At 38.5% G+C, this 19,486-nt stretch overlaps 1 protein-coding gene across 7 annotated transcripts in view; it reads left to right on the top strand.

The window, feature by feature from the left end:
- CDH11 (cadherin 11) overlaps positions 1-19,486 on the top strand; it is a 297,223-nt gene that overhangs the window by 23,747 nt on the left and 253,990 nt on the right. For 6 of the 7 annotated variants that reach the window (XM_048958481.1, XM_048958479.1, XM_048958483.1 and 3 more), the window contains exon 1: positions 766-828. The exons of the other annotated variant lie outside the window; for it this stretch is intronic. The gene's annotated coding sequence lies outside the window, so the exon portion shown is untranslated. Of the gene's footprint in view, positions 1-765; positions 829-19,486 lie in introns of those variants that run through there. 7 annotated transcript variants of the gene reach the window in all.

The raw sequence follows: 19,486 nt of genomic DNA, 5'->3' as shown, positions 1-19,486 counted from the left end.
CATATGCATTGAATTCTCTTTCTTACAGCACCAATGAAGAGTATCTCCATGTGAAGAGCTCTTGAAGCTTTGTTACTGGGACACAATGAATGCAAAGTGCCAGTGTGAGGAGGAGGATAATGCTGACTGCAGCTGAAGAGTGTTTTACAGGGAGGAGGGGCTCTGCAGGGTTCTGCTCCATCTTACTCCTGTACAGCCTTAGATGCATTTTGTTCTAGATGTCACTGGGTACAAATAGGTATGGGTGGAAACAGTAGACTCGTGCTTACCATAAGGCTACTGAGCCATACTTCTTTTAGTCTTCCTTTTTTTTTTTTTTTTCCATCTTTCCTGAAATGAGGATTAGTTTTGATAGGCAGTGGAATAGCACTCCCCTTCTCCCAGCACATATAGCAGCAAGCTCATTGGTTGTGATGAGCTAACTTTCCGTGTAGAGAAAGCATATGTGGTGCTGGTGTGTGTAGTCTCTGGAGTCTTACATGAGCTACAAAATTGCTTGCACAGTCTGGGCTCGTAACAGCCTTAGAGCAAATTTTCAGATTTAATTTTGGAAGGCTGATGAGCAGAAATGTTTTGGTGTGATATTTTGAACTTAGATTTTTGAATTTAATCCTGTTGAAGTCAGTAAGGATTGGTATCTGTCCCCTCTTCACCATCCCCTATGCAAGTGGGGGGAGGGTGAGAGCAGCTGCTGCTGTGATGAGTTACACCTGGGTGGGGAGGGGGAGTGGTATTTAGGAGTATCTTTTAAATAGATGAGGGAGCAAAAAGCACCTGATCTTGTGGAGGTTTGCTCGTGAGCAGAGGTCTGGTCAGCAACTCCTCTAGGTAGGTTGTTCTAGAAGATTCTTGCTTAAAAAATGGAAATGCATTTCCTTGCTTTCTGATGTGGTGATGTTCTTATACGCGTGCATATATTTTAATATATCTAATATGCTCTTATACGTACATAAGATGGTAATGCAGGGGCAGATTGTGATGCTGTGCGATGGAGGGTAACTGGTGAAAATGTTTCTCAGCTGTAAGGCTGAGGTACTTACCTCACTGCTTTGAGCTCCTGAAGGCTGTAAGCAGTAGAACTTGAGCTTTCTTTTCTTACTAAATCCAGACCCAACACTGAAAAAGAAATCAGAATGGTACTTTTCTGGAGTAAGGTTGTTATTTGTGCAGTTGATAGCAATTATGGTGGAAGTATGACTGTTCTTTTGTAGAAAACTTTTCAAGTTATTCCTTTAATGAGTTGTATGACAACTTGCACAATTCTTGCTTTCTTCCTTAAAACCTTACCCTTAAAAGCTGTGGTTGAAATTGGGCCATTGGGAATGGTGTAAATGAAGCTTTTTATTTTTAAAGCAGAAGGAGAAAATTACTTAACGTAGTTACAGTAAACAAGCTTGCAGTGCTCTGTAATGAGCTGGTTTAATTGTACCTGAGTCCCACTACTCATATATGCCATTATTTGTGAAATACCGTTAACTTAATTCCAGTTATTAAATGGCAGCTAATGTTGAGCTTTCTTTATCTTAAAATAGTCAAACAAGCTAGTGTGAAATGTGAAAAGGATGTGGTTAAAAACAGGAATGGTGTGATTAGGTGGCTGTTTCATTAAGGATATATCTATTGTTGGATGAAGTCAAAGATTTTAAGTCAGAATTCATTGAATAAGTTAACTTATAGTATATAGGTTGAGCGCTCTCTGTTCCCTTTGCACCATGTGGTGTGGTTGAGTGGAATGAGGCAGCTACTGGCAACAGGCTTCTTTAGGGAGTGTGGGCAGAGAGGGGGGGTAGCAGGACCTGGTGGGCTCCTGCAGTGGAGTCCATCTGTGCCTCAATGCTGCAGGCTCTGTGATGCAGAGCAATGGCCTTTCTGGGTAAGGAGAAAAACTTCATGCTCTGTGGAACCCGAAAAGTTTCACCTTATGAATGTGATGAAGCTGAAGACTGTTGTTTAATACCTAGTGTTGTCAGTTTAGATCTGCAGTAGAGCAGCAGTGCTTAATACTACAGGGGAACTGCTATTTCCTGTATTTACTACTCATTATTCAAAAGACAGTTATTCTTGCCTCCTGCTCAGCTTCCAGAGTGTACCTGAATGTAGCCAAACACTGGGAAGTGCCTGGGGATGATACTGGTCTGAGCGGGGTCCATTATGCTGGCTGCTCTAACTGCCTGTGTGTGCTACCCAGCTGAACCTGATGAGGTGCAGGATTGGAGGCAGCTGGGGTCTGCCACCACCAGCAGGGTGGGGAGGGGCTGATACTCACCCTTCTGAGCCACCCAGCTGGAAAATGGGATTAGAAAGAGTGGTTGAAAAATGAATATTTAAACTATCTTGAAGGATAAACCTAGGGAAATGATTTAATGGAGGGCAATCATCACTGTTCTGCTGTTAGCACAATCACTGCATGGTGTTACCTTTTACAGACAGGTCTTGCTGTGGAAGTTTCTTTTCTGCGTTTCCTTATTTTTTCTTAATCTGATTAAACATTCTTATGATATTGAGCTGTGTTGCACCGCTGGCATTGCCAGATGTGTCAGAATCATTCTGACTGCTTGCTGATTTCTGTGTAATATAAATACAACAGTGCAGATATCGAAGTAGAACCAGTAACAGGCTGTAGCACACTTACTGCTGAGGCTTGAGGTTAGCTTGTCCCTGGTAGGTTAAGGAGCTACTGGGAGGAACATGAAATATGAATTATGCAGCGCAGACATTTGTGCAGGGGAAAAACTTGTATTTTTAGGAAGGTTAATTGACTCTTTGGAGTTCAGGTGGACTTTGTGTCCAGTTCATAGTCTATAAATTTTGAAGCAGGAAAAAGAACCATAACACTTTCTCTTCTCTTCAGTGTAATGAAAACATTCTCTTTTACTATAATTGATATTGTCAAATCGAGGACTGTTCAAGTAATCAGCAATGTAATTAGGAAAGCTTTTTTACTTGCTACCTTCAGTTGAAATACAGTCCTTATTTCTAATGCCCTTTGCAGTAGGGCAGTGTTCTTAAAGGAGAGGGGGAACAAGAAAACTTCAATGAACAAGGGAGTCAGAGGAAACTGCTTATGTTTTTATAACAGTCTCAAAGGTAGATTCAGTTTTCCATTTTTAGCAAATAAAACCCAGGTTAGGAGGTCTGCAAAGTGTAACTTTTCTTTCTTTTCACATCCCTCCTTTTTATTACTCCCTCAGGAACTGCCGATTCCCATGCTCTAGGATATCTTTATAAGTAAGGGAAGTTAAACCAGGTAGCTCAAGAAAACTCTTCTTTGGAATGAGGCTAGTATGCATTGTGGAAGTTGGAAATAAGCAGACATGCTCTGAGAACTGTTTGATTCCCTTCACCTGGGATTTCTCTTGCATTTTAGGGAAAATTTCTCAGTTTTAGAGTGCTATGATTTATTTATTTCTAGACTCTGTTAGCTGTGTTTTTCTGCATGCAAGATATTTGAGACTTACACTCGGAGCTGTTGATGAACTAGTGGGACTAGGAGTTAAAAAGAAAAACAGCCAATTTTAGAGAGGAGGATATTGCTAATGAAAGAACGAGTTTCCATTTTCGCATTCCTTGAGGGGGGAAAAAAAGCAGTGATAGAAACCTGTGCTGTGCTTGGAAACGTGTGACTGGAACTGCAAAAACTTTTCCAGGATTCACTCAAGAAGGTGGGCAGTTTATAAGCAATTTTTAATTAAAAAACAAAGAAAAAGCAGATGCTGAAGAAAGCCCTGCAGCCTGGGTGTGCTTTGTTAGTAGCTAAGGGTAAGAAGTCCGGTGTGTCCTGAGCTGTGTGTGTGATCTGTGCTGAGCTGCTCCCTACTGGGAGTGTTTATGTGAACTTAGCGCAACTTAGCATGGTAGTTACTGGAGAAATAACTGCCAGAAATAGCTCCAAAACCTCAGGTATATCATGCAAATAATTTTACCTGACAGCAAGGTGTCTAAACTTGTGCTTGCCTTTAAAATTCTTCCTTTCCAGCGGTGCTATTAATAAACATAGCCTAATTTGTGTTTTCTTTCTCAAAATGTACTGCTAAAGTGTTCCTGCTTTCTGTGCACAACTTTCTTGTCAACTGAGTATGATGAACTGTTCATGTAGTATTTTAAGTCAGGTAGATGAGGTAGTGGATGGAAATCTGGGGTATGTAAGCTGTTCCAAAAGTAATGCCTCCTATTTATTTCCAGGATAACTATCATAGAGCTGAAGAGCACAATCACACTAGTCGATAACACAAATTCTGAGCTAAAAAATGCTATTTTTCAACTTAGTTGCCACCACTAGCTGTGCATGTACACACACAATGAACTATGGCTGCTTGTTCTAACAGTGCAATCTGATTTTATTACTGAGTTTTCCAAACAACATTGAGTTTTGTTTGGAAGAAGGGTCAGTTGACCCAAACAGATACATTTTAAAGAATCACAGTATGAAATCTATTGATTACAACTTTTATCTATGTCATTTTCCCACTGGGTTAAAATTATGTGCTTTTGCTCTTCTGCTTTTTATAAACATTTACACAAGGGGCACATAAGCAACAGTTGCTTTCGTCTTTTAGTTACACATAATACACATAGCTTGCTCCTGAGCCATTGTTATCAATAATTCCTACTCCACAGTGAAAGATGCTTTTTTCTTTTTTTGAGTCAAGATAATTTTATTTTGATGCTTTGTAGGAGAATGAGCAGATGTACCAATTTTAATCAACTACACTTAGTCTGTTTTCCCTAAAAATAAAAGTTGTTGAAAACTCATGCAACCATGTAACATGAAGATTTGTAAAATATATATTATAATATATAATATTTGATAAATATTTTTTTTCTGCTGTAAGAAAGTTTTCTACCATGTAAATAATGTTTTTCATAGTGTTTCATCTCACACAGATTGGATTCTTCTGCTGTAGGAATCAACTAGAGAATTGAAGTCTCTTGACAAAAGGAAGGCAGTCTCTTATGTGAGCTTTATGGAGATCAGATACAGTCTGAGGAAGGTCAGGTTTTATGTGCACAGCCCAATCTTCAGTATAATTTAGCATGTTAGATATTGGAGTCTTCCCCCAGAGTAAATAAAGTATCTGACAATTGAGATACCTCATTAGACCTGAGTTCTTCAGAAAATCTGACACATGATCCTTCTGAAAGTGTTGGATTCTCTGCTTGCACATCAATGAAGATAATTTACAATGTTTTATCTGAGAAAGATTTTCTCTCTTCTAACAAGGTCCAAAACATCCGGTGTTGTTTCTGTATGTTTCTGTGATATCTAGGCATATGTTGCCAGTGTGTGTCAGCACTGCTTTGCTGCAGCTGCCTCTGGGTTCAGCACACACGGTAACCTGCACATCGCTGCCTCCCTCTGACCGGGGCATTTGTTTGCGTTGTTGATAAGTTCTATTCTTGAGCTATTCCGGTCTTTCTTATTGAACTTATTTTCCTTCTTGTGGTGTTTCAAATCAGATAAAGATTTGTGTATATAAAAGCTTCAGGAGTATGTATTAGTAATCCAGTTGAGTGAGGATTTGAATTACAGGCCACGTGTTAATGTTAGGTGCTCAACCATCTTTGTTCTACTGCCTTGGATCTTCTGTACTGTTTTTGATCCCTATAGCTGTGTAGCCACAGGAAAATATGTTTACGTTAACACTTCCCATCTTAAATTCCCATATCTGCTCTGAAGCAATGAAGAAATTGTGAAGCATATGGTTAACTGCTTGTCATGTGAAATGCTTTTGGAAACTGCAGATGCAGTATCAGGCAGGAGAGAGTGAAATGGCAGCGTGTGCTGCAGCTTCGTCTTGGAAACAAATGCTTTAACTACTCACACGTGTGCTTTTGTGTGTATTAGTTTAGGTTTTAAGATTTTGAGGAATAGATCTTTGAATGATGAGAGAGAATTTTGACATGAGAAAATTTCTGCGCTTTCGATCTTGTAGTGTGGATGCTAACAAGATTCAGATTCTTAAGGAGTTCTTCTCTTCAGTGCTATGATTTAAAATAAACAACTGGCCTATTTTTTTGTATACGTTCTTGATGAAGAATAGAAGAGGTATCAGACTAGCTTGCTTTCTTCACAAAATACAGAAACTGTGTAGCTAAAGTCACATATAGCAAGTTATCTTCTTTTGTTTTTGGAATTAATTCCTTTAAACAGTTTACTGTGCTTCTGTTATGCCTGCAAGTGTGTGTAAATGTGTTATGTGTCGCAATCTAGTAAATGAAGCATTGCAGAATGATCTGCAGCAAAGGATTCATTGCTGAGTCAAAGCCTGTCCACACTTGCACGGGATGCACTGCAATAGCACTTTAAGCCTCAATGCGCTTTCCAGCCTCCTGGTGTACTATAGATGTTGCATTGCACATTCTGCTCTGTAACACACATGTGCAGCTCCTGGTGAAGTCAGAGAAGCCATTTGGCTTGTTGTCTTGGCAGAATTACAGTAGCCTCAGAAATTCTGGATTCAGCTTGTGGAGATGAAAGAAACCTAAAACAATTTCAGGAAATGGCCCAGGAGTCTTACACTGCTAATCATCTGAGCTCTGTGTTATATTAAGTAATGCCTTTGTTTTTGGATTTACTCTTTTCTCTCCATTCCTTATGATATGAGACAAGTAGAGGGAATAGAAATTTCTCATAGTTGGTGATGCTGCGGGTCACTTTTAGGCAGTTTGGGGATTATTCTTTCTGATATATCTAACAATGTTTTTACAAACCTTTATTTCCTAACTCCTTTTAACTATTATCGTATTTTGGAGCAAAGGACATCTTAGAGTGAAGTCACTTTGAAGTAGGAAGAGGAAACAACAACATCTAAAGCCTTTTCAGAGTAATCTATTGGTGGCTGCAAAGAAATATTATTTCCTTAATTTAGGAAATGTAGTTAAAACAGTATATTGAATTATTCAGCCATGATTATGCTTTGCATTTGCACGTGGTGCCTGAGAAGTCATGGCTAAATGCAAGCTGATGACTGTCTCGAGTTCGCAGTGGTTAGCAGTGGTTAGAAATCTGTTGAAATCTGTTTCAATCTACTGAATGTGACACCTCCTGTACCTTGCCTTAACATTTGATTTATCACCTCATAATACTGGTTATACATTTTCTTTGTGAATAATGGGGAAGGAAAAAAAAAAGTTTTATCGAAGATGTGCCCTTTCAGTTCTGAATACTTTTTTACTGGGATTTCTTCACTGGTTTGATTTACAATTTGTAAACTTCTGTTTTCTTTCATTGCCATTTCCTTCTGAGGCTTTGATAGCATGTAGGCAACAAAAAGGTTTTTTTAGGAAAATGGAAATACAGCTGTAGCTCCCTGAAGCTTTGTGAAGAAGTGTTTGCAGCAAGGTTGATTGAGAGATTGTCAATGTCTCAAAGCCTTTTATTCTGATCTTGTCTTGTTTCTCATAATCTGTTGTGTTGCTCCAACTGGTATCTCTACCTAGCTGAAGTGAACTACCTCATAAAACAAAAACTCAGCAACCAAAGAGCTCATTTCTTTGTCAGCGTTGCCTGCCTGAGGGTAGTGGCACCAGACGCGATCTGTGAAGTACATCAGCTTGTTTAGCTACGTGTAGGTCCAGGAGATCATCCTGGGGAGAAGCCAGTGAATATCTGCGAAGTGTCAAGGATGCACTGAAGGCTGAAAGAATATCAAGACATGTGACAAAACTGCAATATGTGAACCTAAATTCCTTGTATTTGGCTCACAGATGACTCCAAGCTGACAGAAGTTTCATGACAAAAGCTTCCAAGGAGAAACTAGTGCTTTAAGAAACAGCTCAGATGCTAAAGAACTAGAAGGGCAGACTGATGCAAAGAAAAACAATGGTCACAACATAAGGATCAAGAAAATTTTCAAAATATTTTTGTGGTATCTCAATGCTCATTTACTGTTAAGTACTGCAAACAAGACCTGTTGACTGCTGAGCACTTGTAAAATCTGTCCAGGGTAGTATAGGTGCTCTGATAATGTCCTTTGAAAATCCATTCCTGTCTGCATATGCTTTGGGAGCTGGAAAGCTACCCTAGCTTACAAACTATGCAAGCTTGTGAGCAAGTTGTCCCATTTGAAGGGCTAAGTACTGTTACGATTTTTGTTATTCTGTGCAGCAGGTTGGTGTGTGGAAAGGCCTGAGCACAACTTGATTCTGTCTCGGTGCAGCAGTTCATTCACAAATGCTGCTAATCTACTGCACCACTATTGTGGCTCTACCAAACAGCCCAGGGTGTCATCAAGAAAGTAAACCTCTATCCTACCTTTACAGCAATGTAATAATATCGCTCTGAATGGGAGAGTCTTAAATCTGAATGTAGAACCACCTTAAAGTCTTCTATTTTCCTTCTTTTTCCTTATATACGTTGGAATAAAAGTATTTTAAGCACTTTATCATAATTTGAAAAATGAAATAAACACACTGGGTTGTATAAATAGAATTTCAAAAACTTGGAAGCTGCTAGATTTCGTTTCCTGTTTCAGTCCCCCTGCCGTGGCAGTGCTGGTCTGAGATGTGGGGTTAGGTGGCTGGTGGGCCCCAGTGGGGGGACTTTGGGGGCTGCTTCATCCTGTCTGAGCTGTGGCTTCGTGCCTCCTGCCTGTGCACTGAGAAGAATGAGCTTCCTCCTGCACTGGTGTCGTGCTAAGCAGAGCATAGAAAAACCATAACATCGGTGATTTAACAGTGGAGGATGCACAAAGGCAGGTGGCTCAAAGCCTGGTGTCACTAGTTAAGGGACAGTGAGTTACTGGTGTGCTGTGAGGGCTGATGTAGGGCTGTCCTATCCACGGCTTGGAGCAGAGTTCCTGAGTGTGCTGCTTGTAATGCTGCGTGCCTCCTGCAGGCTACCACTCGGCTATTGCTTCTTTGAGAACTTTGGAATTATGCTGTTGCTTGCTCTGTAAACAAGTGGCAGAGCTATTTTATCTGGCTCAGAATGTATCAAAGTATGTGTGATGTTTCCCTGGAAGAAGTGTGCTTTTCTGGTGTCTGAAGAGCTGATTGTTAAATAGTCTTATTTTGCAGTATTTTTAAGGTTATATAAATATAGGCAATTAGTAAGAAAAAAGGTATTAGAGGAGAACATTAAAGAGAAAGGTTAGAGTGTTTTTTTGCTGCATGTCTGCAAATTACTACTATTATTATTTTAAAATATCTTTTTCAAGACTATGGAAGCCTCCGTCAAATAAATTATTCCTCGAACTTGTTTGAGATAAAGATGCTTAAATTGATCATTCTCTCCATGGAAGTAATAAGTGCTAGAGTTCAGCCCAGTTGGGATTATATTGGCAATTTGGGATCTTAAGGTATTCCAGATCATTATTTTCTAATTCATTTCAAGAGGAAAGTCACAGATCTAAGGAAAGATGGAACAGGTTTTTTTGTACGTGCCATTTTGTAAGTAGTATGTTTGCAGATGAGGCCAGTCAACCCTATTTTGTGACTAAAGATAAAATCATTGCTTGACTGTGTTTTCCTGAGTGAAAAATATCCCTAAGTTTTATTGCACTGTGGTGTTCTCAGCTACAATGCAGACTCCATATGTTGCGTAAATATTATTTTCTGCTGAGCTGGGCATAGTCTGTGTCATTGCTCACCCCGCAAATGAAACTGGCCTGCCTTTTCTGGGCAAGGGCAGCACTTTGCTGTTATCTCCTGTAAGCTGAATCTTCTTGTAGACATTTATCGTGCCATGTTCCTGAAGTGGTGCTTTTGCTGTGTGTATTGGTTGTGACAAGCAGTTGTTTATATTCCTTGCACAAGAATTGACACTGTAGCATTCTGCAAAGGGCTAAGCTTCAAATGATTATGCTGGAAAGCAAAAGAAAAAACAGTTTCTGCCCCCATAGAAAAGTAAGGTATGCAGCCGGAAGAATGTGGCTTATAAATGATGCTTCAAATTATGAAGTATTTTTTTTCACGAGCAATGCTTGAAAATAAGAGATCTCCTACTTATTATTTTGGATAATAATCTGTAAAATTCTTTCTGAGGGGCGGGAAAGGCAGATAGGCCTTCCCAACTCATTTTTTTTTGTTATACCTCTATTGGTTTTTGGCTTACCATCTATGGTTTGCTGTTAACTTTGTTATTATTAGGGAAGGTTTTCTCCCAGCAAACATTTAATTTGTGCCGTGCACCACACTTTGCAGCTAGGAATGCCATTATCAATAATGATAGTGGCTTTTCAGTATACCACTTAAAATTTTCAGCAGCGTGCTAGAATTTTAACCTAGATGTAGCACTGTAATGATACGTCATCCCTAAAAAATGAAGTGCCACCTGCCTCCTGCATGTGGTATGCAGCTATTTAAAGCCTGAAAATTGTTATCAGTACTTACAGTGGCTTAACTTTTTCAGCAGTACTGTCCAGATGTGTTACATGATGAGCAGGATAGCAGTCATCAGAATGGGCTCCTTATAATCAAAGGCTGTCTTTAATGAACCAGCAGGCTGTAAATTAAATGCAAAACAAACAAACTTGTCTCATTAAGAACTTTTAAATGAAACAAATAAACAAGAAACTTGATTACGTGCATTTTATGTTCTTAATTTCTAATTGTTTGCTTCCAAACATGCTTTGGTTGCCAAGTGGCTTGCATTTTCAGGCAGGAAATGCATAGTGGAGATGGTTTTTGTTGACCATTGGTTCAATAGTAAAATAGTTTCAAAAATTACATGTGCAGTAGTAGCAAATTCTGAATGTTTGATGTCCCTGTGCGTATTAAATCTAACTTTAAATTTAATTTTTTCTTAATAGCACTGTTATAAGCCATTTAAAATTTCCTCTAGAGGGAAATCTTTAGGAAAAAAGTTTTTCTTAACACTGTGATGTTGAAGAATAGTTGCAAGAATAATTATATTCCTAGTTAATTTCGTTGTCAGATTTCTTCTTTTCCTCTGAACCTCTTTTCTATGCCTTCACACTGTGTGATTTACTACAGGCAACACTTAAGAATGTCCTTAGCAAATCTAAGCATACGCTTCCAAGTTTTTTCCTCTTCTCAAGTGAAGAGGTTCTCCCTTTTTACAGTCTACAAAAGACATCCTTGGGGCAGAATAAATGTTGTGGATTTCTTTGTTTACATGTGGCATGTGGTTTTGTGATTTCTTAAAGAGGGAAAAAAATAAACCTTGAGAACCTCTAGATGCAACAAAACAACTTTCTTGCATCCTGAGACCAATCTGTACTCTACAGTTTCAAATACACAGCTAAATAATAAAGCCATAAAATGTTATCTTTCAGTACAAAAAAAAAAAAAAAAAACCCTCTTAGAAAAGCTTTAATTCACTACAGGTTTTTAGAGTAAAGAATAAAGAACTTCCCCTGCTTGCTCTATGCTTAGGCTTGAACTGCTGTTTTTCTTGCTGTTTCTGGAAATTCTTAATTTTCAAGTTTGTTACTACTTTTTCCTCCTTAGTAGGACAGATCATCATATGCACTGCTAACGTGCTGCATGCTTACGTTCCACTGGAACTCTGCAGCAGATGCGTACATTACTGACAGGACCGTTAATGTATCTGGAGTTGTCCTAGTTCTGGTCATTGCTTCACGTGTAAATAGTGCCTGACTGCAATGCGCCCTGTCATGAGATCTTGTAAGAAGTGAGAAGTTATTGATCTTGTTTACATCAGTGGGTCTGTAAGAGAAGGCCTGCATTTCCCTCTGAAATCATGCTAGCTTCATCCAAGCCTTTTGGATACATAGGATTAAGTAGATAAGGAAATAGAAGACACTGCAGCATCCAGAAATTGTCAGGGAGGGAGTTGCTGAATGGTGTTAACTTAAAAAGGGTAAAGTCATTATCCCCTAACTGGCTGGGCTCTATTTGCTTCAAGGAAAATCATTATATTGACTTTTTTTTTTCTTTCTTTTAAAGAAAGCAGATACAGTATTTGGATTTAAGTTGCAGTGTTTCAGAGCAGTTTGTTACATCTCTTCACCTACTTGTGGGGAAGAGAATGAGCTAATGGAGATACTTTCCACAAACTCTTGATGTGTTCATTACCTGACTGGCTGACAACCAACACTGTGGAAGAATTTAGGAACTAAAGAATAGTAGAACAAGTGGAATGAAGCCAGCCGTTGTACACTGGTATGAAACAGAACTTAATTAGGAGTGGATGCAAACTTATTTCGGAAGAACTTTTTTTTTCTTGTTCTTTGTTTGCTAATGATAAAAAAAAAAAAAATTGTTTATCTGAAAGAAAGCAAATCCAACAGTGTTATTGACTGCTAAACAGAGAAGCACTGATTTAAGATTTCTTTACTATGCATAGTGCAATCTTTTGAAGTAAACAGTGCATGAACGATGTTAGTGGGTAATGGCTGATACTTCAATAACAATTTTAAAGTATTTTGAGACTGAAATATTTACATGGTGCTTCGTGTACCCTTTGCACCAAACTACTGTTATTATCTGAGACGTCATGGTTTTCCTACATAAATGATTCCCCCTCACCAAGAGAAAAAATATGGTATGCTGTTAAAAGAAACTCAGAAGATTTCCTGGCAGCATTTTGGAATAAAGGCTTTCAAATTGTATTTGCTTGATTTTAGTACTTTGATTAGCTTTAAATATAATGCTTTTGGATATGGATTCTCGGTACAAATATCCATGTTTAGTCTCTTTGTACCTCTTTGTTATCAGTTACACTGACTGATTGTGTCAGAAATACTCAAATGTTTCTCAAAAATTGCTTCACATCTATTCCAGCACTTGTCTTTAATGTGCAGTAGGAGGATACATGTTTCAGTGAGTAGGAAATGAACACACAGTTGACTTCAGCTCTGTCTTTAGTTTTGGTCAAAATAACTTTTTTGCTGTTACCTTTGCTTTAGGAAATTGATAAATAAGCCAGGCTAAAGTATAAAAATATTCATAACTACTACACTCCAGAAACTGTAGTGGTTGAATAAGCAACAGATCAGCACCTGGGTGAGTGTTCTCTTCACATGAGCGGTAATTTGGCATATGAAGGTGAGATTGCAGTGTCATCTGCAACTTTGGAATATGGAATTCTCAATATTAGATCCTAAAGGTTTATGAAGATTATAAAACCTATTCTCAAGTTCTTAATAAATTAATCTTAAAAAAATCTGCTTTTTGAGAAAATCGATTGTCAATTTCAGTAATGTCAGTTGTTTTAAATCTTTTCCTAGCAAAGAGGCCCAAATTAACTGAAGCTGTGAAAGCCATGCGCTTCAAAATCTAAACTGCTCTGTAGAAACTGTGAAGCCTGTGTGGATCAGTCAGGACCACAGGAAACTTTCGTTTTTGTTTTTTTGGTGGGTTGATTAAGTCTTGCATTTCACTTGCTGAAACAAGACTGGAGAATGGCTATATTTTTTTATTTTTTTTTTACTTTTACTATCACTTTCTAATAAAATATTTAATACAACTATAATCTTATGCCATCTTCACATAGCATGAATTGTAGAGTTAGACATTTGGAGAATGTGCCATTGAATCTTACTTGAATCTTATGAACACTTAGTGGTGCATATGTACAAAAAGGAATTAAGAACAGACAGGAGCTCTGAATGTCATCTCAGAGCCAAAATATTGCAATTCCCACTATGTAGAGGTGGCATCTGTTGTACTGAATTTTTTGTGGTAACAAAAGGAGTGTGATTTCTGTGGCACTGGTGAGCATGATGACGTTGCTTGGCCTTGATGTGGTGGAGTCTAGCTACGTCCGATCTGTAAACCAAATTGTTCTGTACCACAAATTGAAAGGTTCTTGCTTATGTTTATAAGTCTTTGCAATCCTGTGCAAACCCATATAAGTCCAGACTTCTGCTTTCTGTGCCAGCATAGGCCTTCTTGATCCAGACCAGACCATATCGCTTCTCTGTACCTCTTCTGGGATGGTTCCTTCTGCAGTTAGGGTTTCCTAGTTGGCTGTTTTATTCCTACTTATCTCTGTAGACTTTGCGTGCAGTATGTTGTGCTTTCACTGGACAGCTGAGGCTACTTCACCACTGTATAACTATGCTTGACATTTAATTTAAAATCAAAGACACTATTCTGTAATAGTTTGTTAAGCTGTGCCTCAGCCTGAAGTAACATAACTAACCTTCCTTTCAGTGAAAGAGGCAATTTGTTGCTTTGGCCATATTTTCAGAATGATTTTGTCTCAGAATAAGTTAGCTGAAAAGTTAGATGTTGTTCTCCATTAGCTAAAGAAACTGAAATTAAGCCCCACAATTTGTCTGAATTGCCAACACAAAACTCTAAGTTTAAAATATTTTAATTTCTTACTGGTATGTAAGCTGAGTGAATGTGTGGGTACACCTTGCACTCTCTTTTATTCTCTTCAGGTGTGTGAGGGGGAGGTGGGTGCGTAAATATTTGATTACTTGCGTTGCATTATTGTTGCTTAAAGGGTAAGGACAAGGGAGCAAGGTGACTATAATTAAATATATATTTATTCTGAACAGATTTGTTTACAAGCAGGCTGAGGGACAGGTCTTGCAATGTTCCTGTCTAATTTAGTTTGCTTGAACATCTGTTGGTACTGATGTCTCTCGTGAAGTTTGTTTGGGTTACGTTAGTCAAACAGCCAGAAGATTTCATGAAAAATGTGTTTGTGTGGAACATATTACAGGCTTGTCAATGTCTAGCAGTCAAGCTTGTGCAGTTACAACAGAGGATGTTGCATACTTCCAGTTCAGTTGTTTTCTTTGAGATGAACAAAAACCTGAGAAACCTTGGTTTTCCTTGTCCTCGGCAATGGGGCAGTTTCCTCTTAGTGAATCTAATACCCCTTTAGGGCCTCTCACTGTAACCCTAATAAATGTTTCTGGAAGATGTTTCACTCAAAGCTAATAAAAACACACTAAGTTTTGGTTTAATCAAATCAGCGCTGGATATCAGAGGAAGGCTATGAAAGTTATGACAATCTCCAGACTGATCTAGAATAACAAATCTTAACTGTTTCCAGGGTTTTGCTCATGTGAAACATTCTCTTCAACAGTCCCTAAATCAAAACAGCTGATAAATCTGCATCATCTCTCATCAAACACACATATAGAAAGCTGTCCAAAATATCAAGGGCATCATGAGGTTACATATTTTTAAAAGGAAGATAGAAAACAAAGCCCTCAACAGATAAACCACTGCAGGCATTGCTGGAGTGAATGAAGTGTAGTTCCACCTATTGAGGGCTCGTGGCACCTGATGCAAGGGATACACTCTGTTGGCAAGGTAAGACTGACTAATGGCAATTTAGAGCCATAAGATCTTGTTCTGAACTTCTGTGAGGGAGTTACTTTTGAAGCTGTTGTTATTTATATGCTGAAGTTTAGAACATGAGCTAGTAAACTTTTAAGGCTCTGGTATTTAATGCTAGAAAGAGCTGTGGTGCTTTATCTCTAGGGAAATGAGATGTGCTCGCTATCCTCAGAGGACACAGTGCAACTGAAGTTTATTGAAAAGCAAGCTATTTCTGGAAGGATTGGTTTGGTCTGAAGTAGCAGACAGGAGTGCTGTGAACAATGTTGTACGTAAGATGTTGTTGCACTGGCAGTAAAAGTTTAGATTTGTCTGGGTGGTAGAAAGCGAGTGTTTAACTAGGGAACTGAGCTCTCACAAAAGCTCCCTTTTTCTCAAATAGGAAGACAGTATGAAATGATTGAATGCAACTGGGGAATGATGATCATGTTGCATTACCGAGACCATGAAAAGCCTTTCTTATCAGCTTTGCCTGTTGGCTTTTGTTTTGTTTGTTGTGTGCTTTCTTTTTTTTTTTTCTTTGTATATTTACAGAAGGTTGTCTCGTTTGTTATACAACCTCAAAACAATGTTTAACTCTCTTTATTTTTTGATGTTATGTTCGGTGCGAAACCAGTTGAAACTGGTGTTGGGTGGCTTTTCATTTTGTGATACTCAGAAATATCTGCTTGAGAAGTGGTGGGAGCTGGTAATCCATAGTGCTACAGGAAAGAGATCAAAAGACATAGGTGCATGTCAAAGAGACAGTTCCAAGACTTTGACTGATTTCTGGGGAAAAAATCTTCAAATAATGATAGGTAAGTAAAGTTGCATATATTTGGAGTGATAGGATGAGAGGGAATGGCTTCAAGCTGGAGGTTCAGGTTGGATATTAGGAAGAACCACTTCTCTTGCTCAGAGAGGTGGTGGAGTCACTGTCGCTGGAGATATTCAGGAAATATGTAATGTGACACAGAGGAACACAGTTTAGTGGGCAGTTCTAGAGGAAAGTAGACAGTTGGACTAGTTGGATCTTAAAAGTTTTTTCCAACCTTAATGATTTTATAGTTGGATAATATTAACAAATTAAGGTCAAATGCGTTGCATGAAAAATAAAATGACTTGTTTGAGAATAAAGGAAATGCCTACTTAGTAGAGCTTTCTGGAATAGAACACTAAATATTTTTTAATTGTGGCGGGTCAATAGTTACTTAGTATGATTAATTACCACAAACCATTAACAGCTTCCTGCTAATGAGTGGAGATTGTTAATGCTCGTTTCTGTCTTGCTCTGTGAGAGTGATTTCCTTTGCATTGCAATGGGAAGTTGTCAGAGGCCTTCAGGAAATATTCTTGGCTGCAAAGCTTGTGTTTATGGTACCAAAGTGATCTCGTAAGCACTCAAATGAAAATATTTTCTACAGCAATTAATTTACTCTTACCTGATGATAATTTATAGAAAATCACAGTGGAAAAATGTGCCCAGTACATTTGCTGCAGTTGACATCGTGATCCTTGTTTTCTGCTGAATCAGTAGACTAAACTTCTCGAATCTCTCCTTTACTTAACAAAATTATCTCCCCTCCAACACTGCTTCTGCTCTGTAGTCCTGCACTAGCATGCTTTCATCCTTTCTCCCCATTCACAAAGCCAACTGTGGAGTTTGGAGTAGTGTTTGGATAAATCTGAGAGTTACCTTGCTCTTTTTTTGTTTGGTTGGTTGTTTGTTTTTTAAAGTTATCATAATTTTATACCTTTACGTTTCTTTCCCTTCGGGTCTGTCAAATGTTATAGAGGTAAAAAAAACAAAAACAAAAACACCTCTTTCAAGAATATCTGGCGGTAACCCAGGAGGGGATCTCATGAGAAAAGTTTTTCTTCTATTACACTGAAGTGTTCTTTGCTGCTTCAGAAGATGTGGGAGCAAAGATAAACTGTATAGATTCTCATTACCGAGTACCATCTAATGACTGCAAGTGTCTAATTTCTAATAATGAAAATGCCCTCATTTTTTAGAAGACTTTGATAATACAACTTCTTGACATCAGCTGTGCTTTCCCAACATCCCGATATGTGAGGATTCTTCAGAGGAGCTCTCTTTGACTTGCCTTATTTCAATCATCACTAACATCAGTATGTGTAATGCATTCACGTTGCACACTATTTACTCTGTGGGGAGAATGAATCTCTTCAGAATTTCTTGGGAATTTTGTTATGCTTTAAAACAAACAAAAAAACCAACACTGCAATAATTTGGATTGGGGGGAAGGTTTCCCAAATGAAAAATATTCTTTTTGCCTTCATGTAAAACAAGGTGGCAGTTCTAACTACTGTGTGCAGGATATTTCCTAAACATGGAAGTATTTTAAAAAAAAAAAAAAAAAAAAAGGTAGTTCTGATGTTCTTCATCTTGGAAGTGCTGGTGGGGATACACAGGCTTAACTGGAAATGCAAAATATTGTGTAAAGAATTCTTGAGATGTAGTCTGGTTATTCAGTTAAGCCTGTCAATTACTCTGGATTTACAGTACAACCTGATGTTATGGAATGATTTGGTATAAGAAAAATGCAAACGTTTAAATAAAACTTGGTGATTTTAAGGCAAAACATGAGCAGATGTGGCAGATGCTGATGTCCTGAAGGACCAGAGCCCCAAATCTCCAGTTCCTTGCCTTTGTGACTCCAACAGGTGTTTGGCCTTGTCTTTTGTCACATGAGGCATTTCTTCTCATCCTGCAGTGCAGTGATACAAATGAGACAGGTTATTTGATTTGCATATAAGAGTTTGCAATATGTTTCTCATTTGTTAATTCTGATAATAAATTCTGGAGGAAAAAAAATATTTTTTTTATAATGTGTTTTCCAAGATGAAATGAGAGACGCACAATAATAACAGACGAGGTCTCCCACTGAATTAATACAGCAAGGAAACGTTTTTGTCAGGAGGGTAATACCCTGATGATGCACGCTATTCTGAAGGTAGATCTTCCATGATGTGAACACTTTTCAAAGGGTTGCTTCTATCCCAACAATGTGAAAATCTTCAAAGGCGCTTCTTCATCAATATGCAAATCTTCAAAAGGGGAATTACACAATAACAAGAAAACTCTCAAAGGGAAAGCAGTTACCCAAAGATGTAAAAATCTTTGTAAGGGACAGCTCCTCTGTGATTTAAAAGTTCTTCAAAGTGGAAATCACCTCAAGCAATGCAAATTCTCTCTGTGCATGGGAAATCACTGAGTGAGAACACTTCCATGTGTAATCTTTAAAGTGGCAGTAAGTGTTCACTTGAAAATATTTTAAAAATGGCATTTTTAAGAATTGGTGCTGTGTATGCAGCCCCGTTACCATAGGATGGCTTGAGGGTGGCATAGCTTTTAAGCTACCAGGTGACTTTTCATTATGTGTATATTATCAGAAGTAGTTTGTGATACTGAATTCTGCTCCTGGAGGAGCCTTTGCTTTAGTTTCTGTTAAGTCCTTGATATAGAATTATGAAGCGTCCATTACAGTTCATCTAACAATTATTTGTCAGTTCTTTTGTATTTGCAACGACTCTGATGTTGCAAGGACCGAAAGCCTTGCTAGCCTGACTGCAAAAGAGACGTCAGTCAGGGGTTTGAGTTGTCTCCTTCTTATCCCAAACACATGTCCAGAGGCTGTGCTCAGCCTGAAGATCAGGGAGACCTCAGTGTTGGGCAAACATCTGATTATGTGTAGTTTTCCATATGGTAGCTTTAAAGTTTCCCAGTGATGAAGACTTGTTTCTGATAGTATTAAAAGAAATACTGTGCTTACTAGACAGCTGGAGTGAACCTTTTCTGAAAGAGATGCTGTGTGCTTGGTGCTTGACCTATTCTGGAGTTGTAAGTGTTGTGGAGAAGCACTGGGCCTCCTGAGCCTTCCACAGCCATAGCCACTCTTTGAGGCATGGGCCTGCACTGCAGGACACGCACTGACTCCGTGAAGTTAAGTGTGGCTCCGTCTTGTGGACATCAGTGAAACCAGGTTTCTCCTGTTTGGGTTCAATTTGATGGAGGCTTGGAAAAATGTGTTTTTTATATAGAAGTTGGTATCTTTAATAGATGCCAAGTTCTGAATTATTCTGGAACCCTACTTGATGTGGCTGTGCTGTGAATTTCGTGCCTTTTCTCCATCGTGGTCATGTTCCTTGGAGGCATGAAAATAGCAGCTGTAGTAGAGTCTAGTTGGGTAAGTCTTACTTGGAGGGACAGCTGTATTTGTTTAACTGACTTTCTGCTCACTTGTTGAACTTAGGT

This window comes from Lagopus muta, chromosome 12, assembly GCF_023343835.1.
Source record: "Lagopus muta isolate bLagMut1 chromosome 12, bLagMut1 primary, whole genome shotgun sequence".
Lineage (NCBI taxonomy): Eukaryota > Metazoa > Chordata > Aves > Galliformes > Phasianidae > Lagopus > Lagopus muta.
This window is presented reverse-complemented; position numbering and strand designations above follow the sequence as displayed.